Below are 12,608 nucleotides of genomic sequence, written 5' to 3'. Positions count from 1 at the left end.
GAACCTAACAGTCAGATCATAGAATCCCTACAGTGTGGAAACAGGCCCTCCGGTCCAACAAGTCCTCACTGACCCTCCGAAGAGTAACCCATCCAGACCCATTCCCCTGCCCTATTATCCTGTATTTACCCCGACTAATGCGCTCAACCTACACATTCGTGAATACTTTGGGCAATTTAGCATGACCAATTCACCTAACCTGCACTTGCTTCAGTGACTTACTGTTTTGTGAAAATCGCAGTTGTCCAGTAAACTTGGGCAGCCAGCTCATGCTGTTGCCATTTAATGGTAAAGGAGATGAAATCAATGACCAAGGTGACTGTGGTATCAAGCGCATGTTCGCAGTCTTTCATTGATATGAGCGATGATCTTATCTTGGCTTGAAGGAGTTGGAGGTAAAAATGTTTAGGACAGGGTGACTTGATTGGTTGCAGATATTTTTATTGATAAACATATGTGAATACTATTTTTCAGCACACTCAGATTTACTTCCTTTCCTATGAATTGAATTTATAAACTTTTCTTTTACATGTAATAATGTTTCAGATTGACATTAGTAAAGCTATACCATCAGGGCTTATGAGCCAGAGTCTGCTGTCATAATAAACCTACTCTGCTATTGCAGGTAGAAACCAACTGGTTTTCTTTTCTAGTCAGAGATATCCAATGTATTGAGACTGCTACCTATTATTAGGAATTGTACCACCCTTACAAACTGCTCTAATTATTCAATTCCTTAAACATTCAATCTTTAGCCTTTCAGTTCTTCTAATCAAATAACAGAACTCACAGTTTCCTTTTCTTTCGAACATGTTGCAAATATCATTACCATGCAACTCCAGGACGACTGTTTAATGTCAGTCTGGCTTATGTAATGCTCAGAGCTCTTAGATTACCATGGAAGGCAAGTGGAATTTTTGGCATTTATTGCTAAATGAGTGGAATATTAAAGTAAGGAAGTACTGGTGCAATTGTATAAAGCATTAGTGAGACCACATCTGGAGTACTGCATACAGTTTTGGTCCCCTTACTTGAGGAAGGATGTAATTGCATTGGAGGCAGTTCAGAGAAAGTTCACGAGATTGATTCCAGAAATGAAAAGTTTGTCTTATAAGGGAAGATTGAGCAGTTGATGCCTATACTCACCAGAGTTTAGAATAATGAAATATCTTTTTGAGATGTATATAATGCTATAGGGTAATGACAAAGTGGACATCGAGTGGATATTTCCCCTTGTGGAGTAATCTAGAATGAGAGGTCATAGTTTTAGGCTAAGGGATGGCAGATTTAAAACAAAGATGAGGAGGAATTACTTCTCTCAAAGCATCTTGAATCTGTGGAATTCACTACTCCAGAGAGCAGTGGACGTCAGGACAGTGAATAAATTTAAGGAGGAGATTGACAGACTTTTATTTAGTAATAGAGTAAACAAGTATGGTGAGTGCGCAAGAAATTGGATTTGAAGTCGAGGTGAGATCAGCCATGATTATATTGAATGATGGAGCAAACCCAAGGAGCTGAATTGCCTACTCCTGCTTCGAGTTCATACGTTCTTATGGGCAAAGTCCCCAAAGGCATTCTGTGTTACTATGGTGCAATATTCCTCTTCATTGTCCTCGACATAGAATTATAGAATGGCTACAGTGTGGAAGAGGTCATTTGGCTCATTCAGTCCACACTGACTCTCCAAAGAGCATCCTACCCAGACCTACCACACGACCGCTCCCCACTCCCCATCCCCCCAACTCTATCCCTGTAGTCCTGCATTTCCCAAGGTAAATTCATCTATCCTGGGTGTGTGTATGGAATGAGCTGCCAGACTAAGTGGTGGAGGCTGATACAATTACAGCACTTAAAAAGCATCTGGATGGGTACATGAATAGGAAGGATTTAGAGGGATATGATTAGGTCAGGATGTCTAGGCGAAAGTGTCCAGCAGATTCTGGAGATTAGAGTCGAGAGTGTGGTGCTGGAAAAGCACAGCAGGTCAGGCAGCGTCTGAAGAGCAGGAACATCGACTTTTGAGGTAAAAGCCCTTCATCAGGAAGTTTAGGATATCTAGTCAGCATGGATGAGTTGGACCAAAGGGTCTGTTTCTGTGCTGTACATCTCTATGGCTCTATGACCATGGGCAATGTAGGACGGCCAGTCCATCTAACCTGCACATCCTTTGACTGCAGGGGGAAACTAGAGCACCTGGAGAAAACCCATGCAGACACGGGCAGAATGTACAAACTCCACGCAGTCACACGAGGGTCAAATTGAACCTGAGTCCCTGGTGGTGTGAGGCAGCAGTGTTAACCACTGGGCCACCATACTGCCTTAGTCATCTCTACTTTTAAACATATACAGAGGAACCTCAAATATGCGAAGGACATGGGTGGGTAGTATTTTGTTCGGTTAATAGAATGTCAAATAACATGGGTTAGCCAAGCATCGGGACCTTGTGATCTTGCCGGATAATCCGAAATTTGGAGAATCAAATGCCAGTTAATCGAGATTCCTCTGTATGTAGAATTGATGTGGCATTGGTGCAAACTCACATACCCCAATATCCGCAACATAAACATATTTCCTACTATTACCTTCAGGGTCCAACTGTTCACTTTTGCTTTGCCCTCAAGATTTCGCCTTTGGTGTTTTGGTGATCAAAAGCCAATGAGTAGGTACAGCAAGCAATTAGGAAGTAAGTTTGAGTAGAGGAGTAGCAAATTCTTACTTCAAATAGATAGAATGTTGGTTGGATTGCACTTGCACTATTGCATGCAATTTTAGTCTCTCTATGTCTGGCTATTGCTATACAGGGAGTGCAATGAAGGTTCACTGAAGTTGCTCCAAACCAAATTCCTTGATCCAATCCAATCCAAATCTAGGGCCCTAAATCTGAACAAAGTAAACTACAAAGGCATAAGGGGTGAGTTGAATACAAGAGGTTGGGTAACTTCATTAAAACGCATGATAGCAGACAGTCAAAACTTCATATTTAAGCAATTAATGTATGCATTGCAGCAGTTAAAAATTCATTGTCGGCAAAAAAAGCAATAACAGGAAAAGTGGCCCAACTATGGTTGATAAAATAAATTAAGGCTACTATCAGATTCAAAGTGAAAATATAAATTTGCTCAGAAAATGGAGCAAGTCTAAGGACTGGCAAACTTTGGAATTCAGCACACGTGGATATAAAGGTTGCATACGAAGAGAAAAATAAAGTGTTCAATGAACATAAAAGCAGGTGCAAAAAACTTTGTTAAGAATGTAAAAAGTGCAATATTAGTGAAGAGAGATATAAGCCCCTTGTAGTCTAAAATAGGAGAATTGATAATGGAGAACAAGGAAATTAATAATTTTGAACAAGACACAAAAACTTTCCTAGAAGTGCTATGGAGGCAGCCGTCCTTTGTGAAGGAAGAATTGAAGGAAATTAATATTGCTGAAAAAAAGTGCTGGAAACATTAAGGTGATGAAACTCCTGAAATTTACATCCCATTGTACTAAAGGAAGTGGCCATGTGATTAGTGGATAAATTGGTTGCCATTTTCCAAATTCTGTAGATTCTGGAAAAGTCCAGACGGATTGAAGAGTGGCAAATGTAACCCCTCTGTTTAAAAAAAGGGAGGAAAGGAGAAAACTGGGAATTACAGAATGTTTATTCTAGCATCAGTAGTAGGAAAAATGTTGGAGTCTGTCATAAAATATGTGATAAGAGAATACTTAAAAAATACCACCAATATTACACAAAGTCAACATGGGTATTTGAAGGGGAAATTGTATTTGACAAATCTGCTGAAGCTTTTTAAGGACATCAATAGATGTAGAGTAGATGACGGAGAATCCATGGATGTGGTGTATTTGAATTTTCTGAAAGCTTTTGATAAAGTATGACTTAAAAGATTATCATGCAAAATCAAAATATGAATAAGATTCAGTCAACAGTCAAGAAATGAAGAGTGTGACTGAAAGTGTCATTTTCAGAGTGGAAGGTGAAGGTACGTCAGGTACCTGGACGAAGGAATCCAATGTAATATTTCCAAGTTTGCCAATGACAAAAATAGGTAGGTGTGAGAGTGGTGAAAAGGACATAAAAAAGCTTCAGGGCGATTTAGACAAGTTGAATGCACAAATACATAATAGATGCAATATGATGTTGAGAAATATAAAGGTGTCCTCTTTGGTAGGGAAAACAGACTGAAAGAATGTTATTTAAATAGTGACAAGTTGGGAAATGTTGATACGAAAATGGAGTGCTTGTACATCAGTCATTGAATGCATAGGTGTAACAAACAGTTAGAAAGTCAAATGGTGTACAGGTCTTAACTACAGAAATACTTGAGTATAGGCCCAAGGAAGTCTTACTGAGATTTCTGTACAGGGCAAGGTGAGACCACACTGGGAGTACTGTGTGTTAGTTTGGTCTCCTAACTTAAGAAAATATATACATGACATAGAGGGAGTGCAACAAAAGTTCACCAGACAGATTCCTGGAATGACAGGAAATATTTGGTTCACTGGGCCTGAATTCATGAGCGTTTTGAGGAATGAGAGGTGATCTCATTGAAAGATGTAACTTTCTAACAAGGCTGCAGACTGGATGCAGGGATGATGCTTTCCCCAGAGTCACAGCAAGGGGGTCACAGTCTCAGGATATATATGCCATTTCAGACTGAGATGAGGAGCAGTTTCTTCATAGGGAAACTGTGGAAAACTCTACCTCAGAAAGCAGTGGAGGTGAAATAGCAATAGATTTCTAAAAGCTGCAAGTGCCAAGTGGTATGGGGAGAAAGCTGGAAAATGGTGTTGAGATAGAAGCCATGATCATGCAGAATGGTATAACAAGCTTGGTGGGCTGAATGGCCTGCTCCTGCTCCTATTCTCTAAGTTTCCTGGTAATCCTATTCCATGATGAGAGATTAGGCTAACTTCATCTGCGATATCGAAGAATGAGAGGTGATTTCATTGAAACAAAATGCTTAAATGGATAAATATTTTTAAAAGAATTCTGCATATTTCAGTTCTAAGTGGTTTTCCTTACTTAAGAAATTGTTTCTGTTGGTTATACTACTTATAATAGACATTCTCCCCGTGTCTGCGTGGGTTTCATCCAGGTGTTCCAGTTTCCTCCCACAATCCCAAGATGTGCAGATCAGGTGAATTGGCTATGCTAAATTGCAAAGTTAGAGGTAAATATAGGGGAGGGGAATGGGTCTGGGTGGGTTACTCTTCGAAGGATCAGCGTGGATTTGTTGAGCCGGAGGGACTGTTTCCATACTGTAGGGCATCAAATCTAATCTAATACTAAAAGGAATAGACAAGGTAGATGCAAATACGTTGTCCAGAATTAGGAGACATAATTTCAAAAGTAGGGAAAGCCACTTAGAACTGAAATGAGGAGAATGTTTATACTCAGAGTATTGTGAACCTTTTTAATTCTCTAGCTCAACCTGAAAGTTGTGTCATTCAGTATGTTTGAAGAAGAGATTGACCAATTTCTAAATGGCAATGATATAAAGGAGATAGTTCTGGAAAAGGCATTGGAGTGGATGATCAGTCAGGATGAATGGCCTATTCTTGTTCATATGCTCCTTGAACTATTAGTTTGAGATTTACTTATATGTATATTCATTTATTCTGCAGGGTCTGAGAAGATGGTAGTTCACACATTCCTTGAATCGCCGTAGAACTCCCGGTGATGTCCCACAATTGGAGAAGTCTGGAATGTTGATCCAATAATAATAAAAAGATAGATGACCAAGTCAGAGTACCGGGTGACTTCAGTGGAAAATTAGAGATGGTGCTGCTTTTGTTCTTCTTGTGGTTAGAGGTTGGAGCAAGGCAGACTATATGTTGCTGTCGTAATCTTGGCAATTACTGCAGTAGATTCTGCAAGTATCACAAAACATTGCACCAATACACAGGTCATTGCTATTTATTATTGATATTAATGACTTTGAAGTAGAAACACAAAGTATCTAAGTTTGCTGACAATACAAAGCTAGCTGGAAAGGTAAGCTGTGGAAAGTACACAAGTAAGCTGCAAAGAGGTGTACACAGGTTAAGGGGATGGGCAACAAGATGGCTGGTGGATTATAATGAAGGGCAGTTCACTTTGGTTATTAGAATAGCAAAGCAGAGTAATTTTTAAAATTTGTGTTTGTGTCCAATGCTAATGTAGCTGTCTCTTTGGCTTGAAATTCATTTGATTTTGATGACATCTCTGTGATATATGTAAATGGATAACAGCACATTGCATTGGAATATATGTTCCCATTTTAAACACGTGGCATGTAATTGTGATGTTCAACAATTGTACTTATACAAGGCATTCAGTAAGTTAGTATGCAGGTATAGCAAACAATTAGGAAAGCAATGATAGGTTGGCCTTTATTACTCAAAGTTTAGAGTACAGGAATAAATACATTGTATTATAATTGTACAGGATTTTGGTGAGACTCTACCTGCAATTCTGTGTGCATTTTTGGCCTCCACATTTAATAGAAGATATATTTGCTTCAGAGACAGTATAGCAATGTTCACTAAATTAGCACCTGGCATGATGGGGTTGCTCTGTGATGGGAGACTGAGCAAATGAGATCTATTCGCTGGAGGTTAGATGAATGTGAGTTGATCACATAGAAATATACAATATTCTGAAAGGGCTTGATGAGGTAACTGCTGAGAGACTGTTCTGTTAGTCAGGGAATCAAAAACATGGGGGTACAATCTCAGGGTAAAGAGCTGATCATTTAGGACTGAGTTGAAGTCCAACTTTGCCACTCAAATAAAGATGTGTGAACCTTTAGCATTCTCTAATGTAGAAGTTCTGGAGTTTCAATTGTTGAATGCATTTAAGGCTGGAACAGATAGATTTTTGGTTGCTCAAGGGATGTAAAGAGAGGGCAAGAAAGTGGAGTTGAAGCCACGATGACATTGAATAGCAGAGCAGGCTTGACTTTCCCTGTCCTATGTTCAGTTTTCTGAATAGTTTTGCAGCTCCTGACTTAAACCTTATAGATAGTGGATAAGATTTGAATGGCCAGGATTTTGAGTCACTTATCACAGAGCACCCAGTCACTGCCTTGTTCTAGTGGTCATGGGAATGAGTTTTTGGTCAATGCCATACCTCATGATGTTGTTGATGAAGTATTTGTGATTGATGGTATTACTGGACATTCCGTTCTACAAGGTTATCATTCTATAATATTTGTGGGGCATTATTATTTGCCACTGCTTGTCAGCCCAAATCTGGACTGTTATTCAGGGTCCACTATGGAATGGCTTCGGTTTATTGTAAGAGGAATAGTGAACAGTAACACCACACTTAATTTTATGAGGAAGTGAATGTCATTGATGAAGCAACTAAAGTAAATTGAACTGAGGATGCTTCCCTAAAGAACTCTTATGGTAAAGTGATTAATGAATGAGTTGATGCATGGTTTTTAATTTTCCAAAATTCTCCAAATTAAAGTTCTATTAGAATGGAAAATAGCAAATGTGACTCCTTTATTCAAAAAAGGGAGCGAGACAGAAAGCAGGAAATTTAGGTCAATTAGTTTAACAGCTGTCAAAGGGAAGAAGCTATTAAAAGGTGCTGGGGAGCGTGGACCTGACAAGGTAGATGCGGAGGGAATGGTCTCTCCAGAAAGCAGAAAGGGATGGGGAGAAAAATATATCCCAAGTGGTGGATAGATTTCCCTCCCCACCCCTATCTGCATTCTGGAGAGATCATTCCCTCTATGACTCCCTCATAAGATCCTCACTCCCCACCCCCAACCCCCCAGTACCTTGCCCTGCCATTGCAGGGTATGCGAAATGCATCCACACCTCACCCCTCACCTCCATCCAAGGCCCCAAAAGATCTTTCCGCATCTGACAGAAATGTACCTATACTTCCATGCACACGTCACCTGATCTTGATCAGATGGTCAAATGGGCTGAGAAGTGGCAGATGGAGTTTGAATTAAATAAATGTGAGGTGCTACATTTTGGGAAAGCAAATCTTAGCAGGACTTACACACGTAATGGTAAGGTCCAAGGGAGTGTTGCTGAACAAAGAGACCTTGGAGTGCAGGTTCATAGCTTCTTGAAAGTGGAGTCTCAGGTAGATAGGATAGTGAAGAAGGTGTTTGGTATGCTTTCCTTTCTTGGTCAGAGTATTGAGTACAGGAGTTGGGAGGCCATGTTGTAGCTGTACTGGACATTGGTTAGGTAACTGTTGGAATATTGTGTGCAATTCTGGTCTCCTTCCTATCAGAAAGATGTTGTGAAACATGAAAGGGTTCAGAAAAGATTTACAAGGATGTTGGCAGGGTTGGGGGATTTGAACTATAAGGGAGAGGTTGAATAGGCTGGGGCTGTTTTCCCTGAGGGGTGACCTTATAGAGGTTTATAAAATCATGAGGGACATGGATAGGATAAATAGACAAAGCCTTTTCCCTGGGGTGTGGGAGTCCAGAACTAGAGGGCATAAGTTTAGGGTGAGAAGGGGAAGATATAAAACCGACCTAAGGGGCAACGTTTTCACGCAGAGGGTGGTACGTGTATGAAATGAGTTACCAGCGAAAGTGGTAGAGGCTAGTACGATTGCAACATTTAAAAGGAATCTGGATGGATATATGAATAGGAAGGTTTTTGAGGAATATGGGCCAAGTGCTGGCAAATGGGACTGGATTGGGTTGGGATATCTGGTCAGTATGAACACATTGGGCCGAAGGATCTGTTTCTGTGCTATATGTCTCTATGACTATATGACTGTACTGTATAGTTGCACCTGATGTGGTCTCCTCTACACTGGATAGACAGAAAATCAACTTGCGGATCTTTTCAGAGAACATCTCTGGGACACGTGTGCCAATCAACCCCACCTCCCTGTGGCTGAACACTTCAACTCCCCCTCCCACTCCATCAAGGACATGTAGGTCCTGGGCCTCTTCCATCGCCAAACCCTTACCACCCGACACCTGGAGGAGGAATGGCTCATCTGCCATCTTGGGACTCTGCAATCACACAGGATCAATGTCGATTTCATCAGTTTCCTAATTTCCCCTCCCCCCACCTCATCCCAGCCCCAAGCTTTCAACTCAGAACCACCCTCTTGACCTGTCCATCTTACTGCCCACTTTTCTGCTCCACCCTCCTATCCGATCTATTACCTTTTCCACCTGCACCTTCATCAACCTATCACATTCCCAGCTGCTTCCCCACAGCCCTGCCCCCCTCCCATTTATCTCTCAGCCCCGCCCCCAGCCCATAAGCTTCATTCCTGATGAAGGGCTCATGTCCGAAATGTCAATTCTCCTGCTCCTCGGATGCTGCCTGACCTGCTGTGCTTTTCTAGCACCACACTCTTCGACTTCGATTGCCAGCATCTGCAGTCCTCACTTACTCCTTGTTTTCCTTGCAGCAGAGGAGATTGAGGGGAACATGATTGACATGTATAAAATTATGTGGGACACAGACAGGATAGACAAAGTAGAGACTTTTCCCCTTATAGGAGTGACCAATGAACAGGAAGGATACATTTAAGATAAGGTGCAGGAGTTTCAAGCAGATGTAAGGAAAGTATTTTTCACCCATAATGTGGTGGGAATCTGGAGCTCACTGCCTGAAAAGTTGGTTGAGGAAAAAACCCTCATAAAATTTAAGAAGTATTTAGATGTGCACTTGGGAAGCCAGGACAAACAAGGTTATGGGCCAAAATGGAATTAGAATAGTTAGATCAAAATCTCAGAACTCCCTTCCTTGCAACATTATGGGTGTTCCTCCAAGAGCTGCAATTGCTCCGGAAGATAGCTCACCACCGAGTTCCTCAGGGCAATTAGGGATGAGCAATAAATCCTGGGCTCGCTGGCGATGCCCATATCACATGAATGTATTTTAAGAATCTCACACAGTTTTGCTCCCAGCCAGTCGGCTCTTTATATTTTGAGGATGTGAGTAGGTCTACTTACTCAAAATATTAAAATGACTTTCCAGTAACTTGTAAAGTGCCTTCAGACTAAGTTAACACTTTTAAAACTTGTCTATTTTCTACACTTGGGATTTACAGTGCCAAGCCCAAGTGGAGGGTGGGGGAAAGCGTTGAGGTGGCGATGGGGTTAGTTTGCCAGAGGAGGGGAGACAATGGCTGAGCATCCATATCACAGGGCAAGTAATACATCCATCTAATTGATGTGTGAAGGCATGAATTCAAATGTGATCATGGCAGCTGGTGAAAATTACATTGAAATGAATTATATAACTATCTGGTGTTGAAAGCTATTCTCAGTAGTGATGATCATGAAACTATCGTCAATTATTCCAAAAGCCCAACTGGTCCACTTACTGTCCTTATCTGGCCTGGTTTAATTGCAACTCCAGGTCCACAGTAATCTTTTAACTACTCTCTGATATGACCAAACAGCTCAGGGATGGGAAACAAATGCTGGCCACTTTCCATGAAAGAAAAATAAATAAGATTTTCCACTGCTTGTTTTTCACATGGGATCAGTCTCCAGGGTTACATTACTACTTTCAGAGCATTTTCACTCAAAACCTATTTGCATTGACATGAAATTGGCAATGTAACGATACCCTAAGAGTAATAGAAAATCTGTTCACTTAATTTTCTGTCCAATTCAATGGAATTTTCTGATTATTTTAGTGAAGGAAAACTGTTTGTTTTTTGGATATCATAGGACAACATATGGAAGTAATTCATTCCTAAACTCCTGTAATCACAAACTCAGTCTGTTATATGATGGCTGTAACTGTAATGAGAGATAAACAACATGATAAATTCATAAGCTGTATTTATCCAAAAAGATGTTGCATGATGCAGTACTAAGGCAATGCTAGGTATCAGTTACATTAAACAACATCTTCTGGCTATTCTTGTATTATTAAGTATGGCAGCCTAACGATTCCAACACATCAAAGGCACCTAACATGTGAAGAGTGTAAGAGTCTTTCATATAATATATACAAAGGATCATTATGACTTTCAGAATAAATTTAGTTAAGATGTCTCCTGATAATCTAACTGGACCATTCATACATCACTCATCAAGAACATTGAAACAAAATCCCAGTGCAGGATTTAAAAGCTTACATCTGTAGCACTGCCTGATATCATCCCATCCCTATGGCCCATTTGTGCTACTGTCCGTGTCCCAATTCCTTCCCCTGTACAATATATGCTGCATGACTCTATATTGGGAAGACGGAAGGATTAGGATCTTCAATCTCTATTAAAAGCTTCAGGTGGAATCTCATTCGGGTCTGAGTGATTTAGGTTATGGCAAGTTTGTGGCAAAATATGACGAGAGGTCCATGTCCATATCAGAAGCATCTCAACAAGCTTTTGACAAATAGTGTGGCAAGTTTCTTACTAAGCGGTGGTATGTTGCCAATTAAAGATAGATTTTGTGAACATCTTGGGTTGTCTGGCTAGTTTGCTCAGTGGGATGGCCCATAGTTAACACAAAGGCTTCAGAAATGGGCTGGGAGGTTGGGCAAAGGGAGGATGACAATTGTGAAGGAACATGACCATACCTGCTAGGGGGCTCATGTTGGCATGGGGGAACGCTACTTGTCAATGGTCAGGAACACCCCTGCTTCAGTGAATCACTGCCCCTTTGGAATGGTCACCTCACATGCCTGGGACTGAGGGGGAAAAGTAGGCAGATAGAGGCTGATGTATATGATTTGCGTGGGGACTTGGGGAGGTGAGAAACCTATGGGGTTTATGGGAAGGGCAACCAGACAAGGGATTTAGATGTTTGAGGATGGGAGGGGAGATCGATATAATGATGGGGATGCCGCGAGCGACTGGCTCAGGAGTGAATACTGTCATCTTCCATCATGCTAAAAATTGAAATGTGTAATAGAGAAGAAAGTGTATGATGACACTGAGTGGACTGGGCAAGTGACACAATCTGTGAGGGAAGGTGACTACAGGCCCTACTGAAGTTACTGCTTTTAAAGAGACTGATGATCTATGGCCGTGTTCCAAGTGCCAGCAGCCTGGAATATTTCTTTCTTGGCTAGCTGCAGAACTGTGCCAATGATGTGCTCTTCAAAATGAGACACTTAAGCCTAATTTCCCACAGAGTGTCTAAGGTGGTAGAAGGCTCAGGAGACAGCCGTGTTGATACTTCCTCTGAGGCCTTGATACTCTGGTCCTCAGAGGTGACCTCTGGGAGAGTTGGCTGTTTCACTATGGTGGTGGTAGGCATGCTGGGGGTATCTGAAAGATATAGAAGGAGTAGACATCGTGGCCATTGGTTAGATGTGGTGGGCAAATGAGACTGACAATGGGCTTATTGCAATCAATACAGTGGAATGAGTAGTGGAACATGCTTGGGTTTTGGGATATTGATGTCACTACATCTCCACAGCAGTAGTGCCAGTCATTTCCTGTGGTTTTCTGCCCATTGGGGTTCTCTCCTCAAAGGGCGATTAGTCCTGGTGGTTGAAAGGTGGTGAGACATTCTGAGGAAGTGAGTAGGCGGTGCAGAGAGCATGCAGGGTTAGTGGTGTGGGATGTTTAGGGAGATAGTTAAGACTGAGTGAGGGAAGATGTTGCAGAAAGTAGTGAGAATAGCAGACCATGACCCTTAGTGGGAGGGGTGTGC

Source organism: Chiloscyllium punctatum, chromosome 2 (assembly GCF_047496795.1).
Source record: "Chiloscyllium punctatum isolate Juve2018m chromosome 2, sChiPun1.3, whole genome shotgun sequence".
Classification (NCBI taxonomy): domain Eukaryota; kingdom Metazoa; phylum Chordata; class Chondrichthyes; order Orectolobiformes; family Hemiscylliidae; genus Chiloscyllium; species Chiloscyllium punctatum.
The sequence above is the reverse complement of the archived record's forward strand: the minus strand, read 5'-3'. Positions refer to the sequence as shown.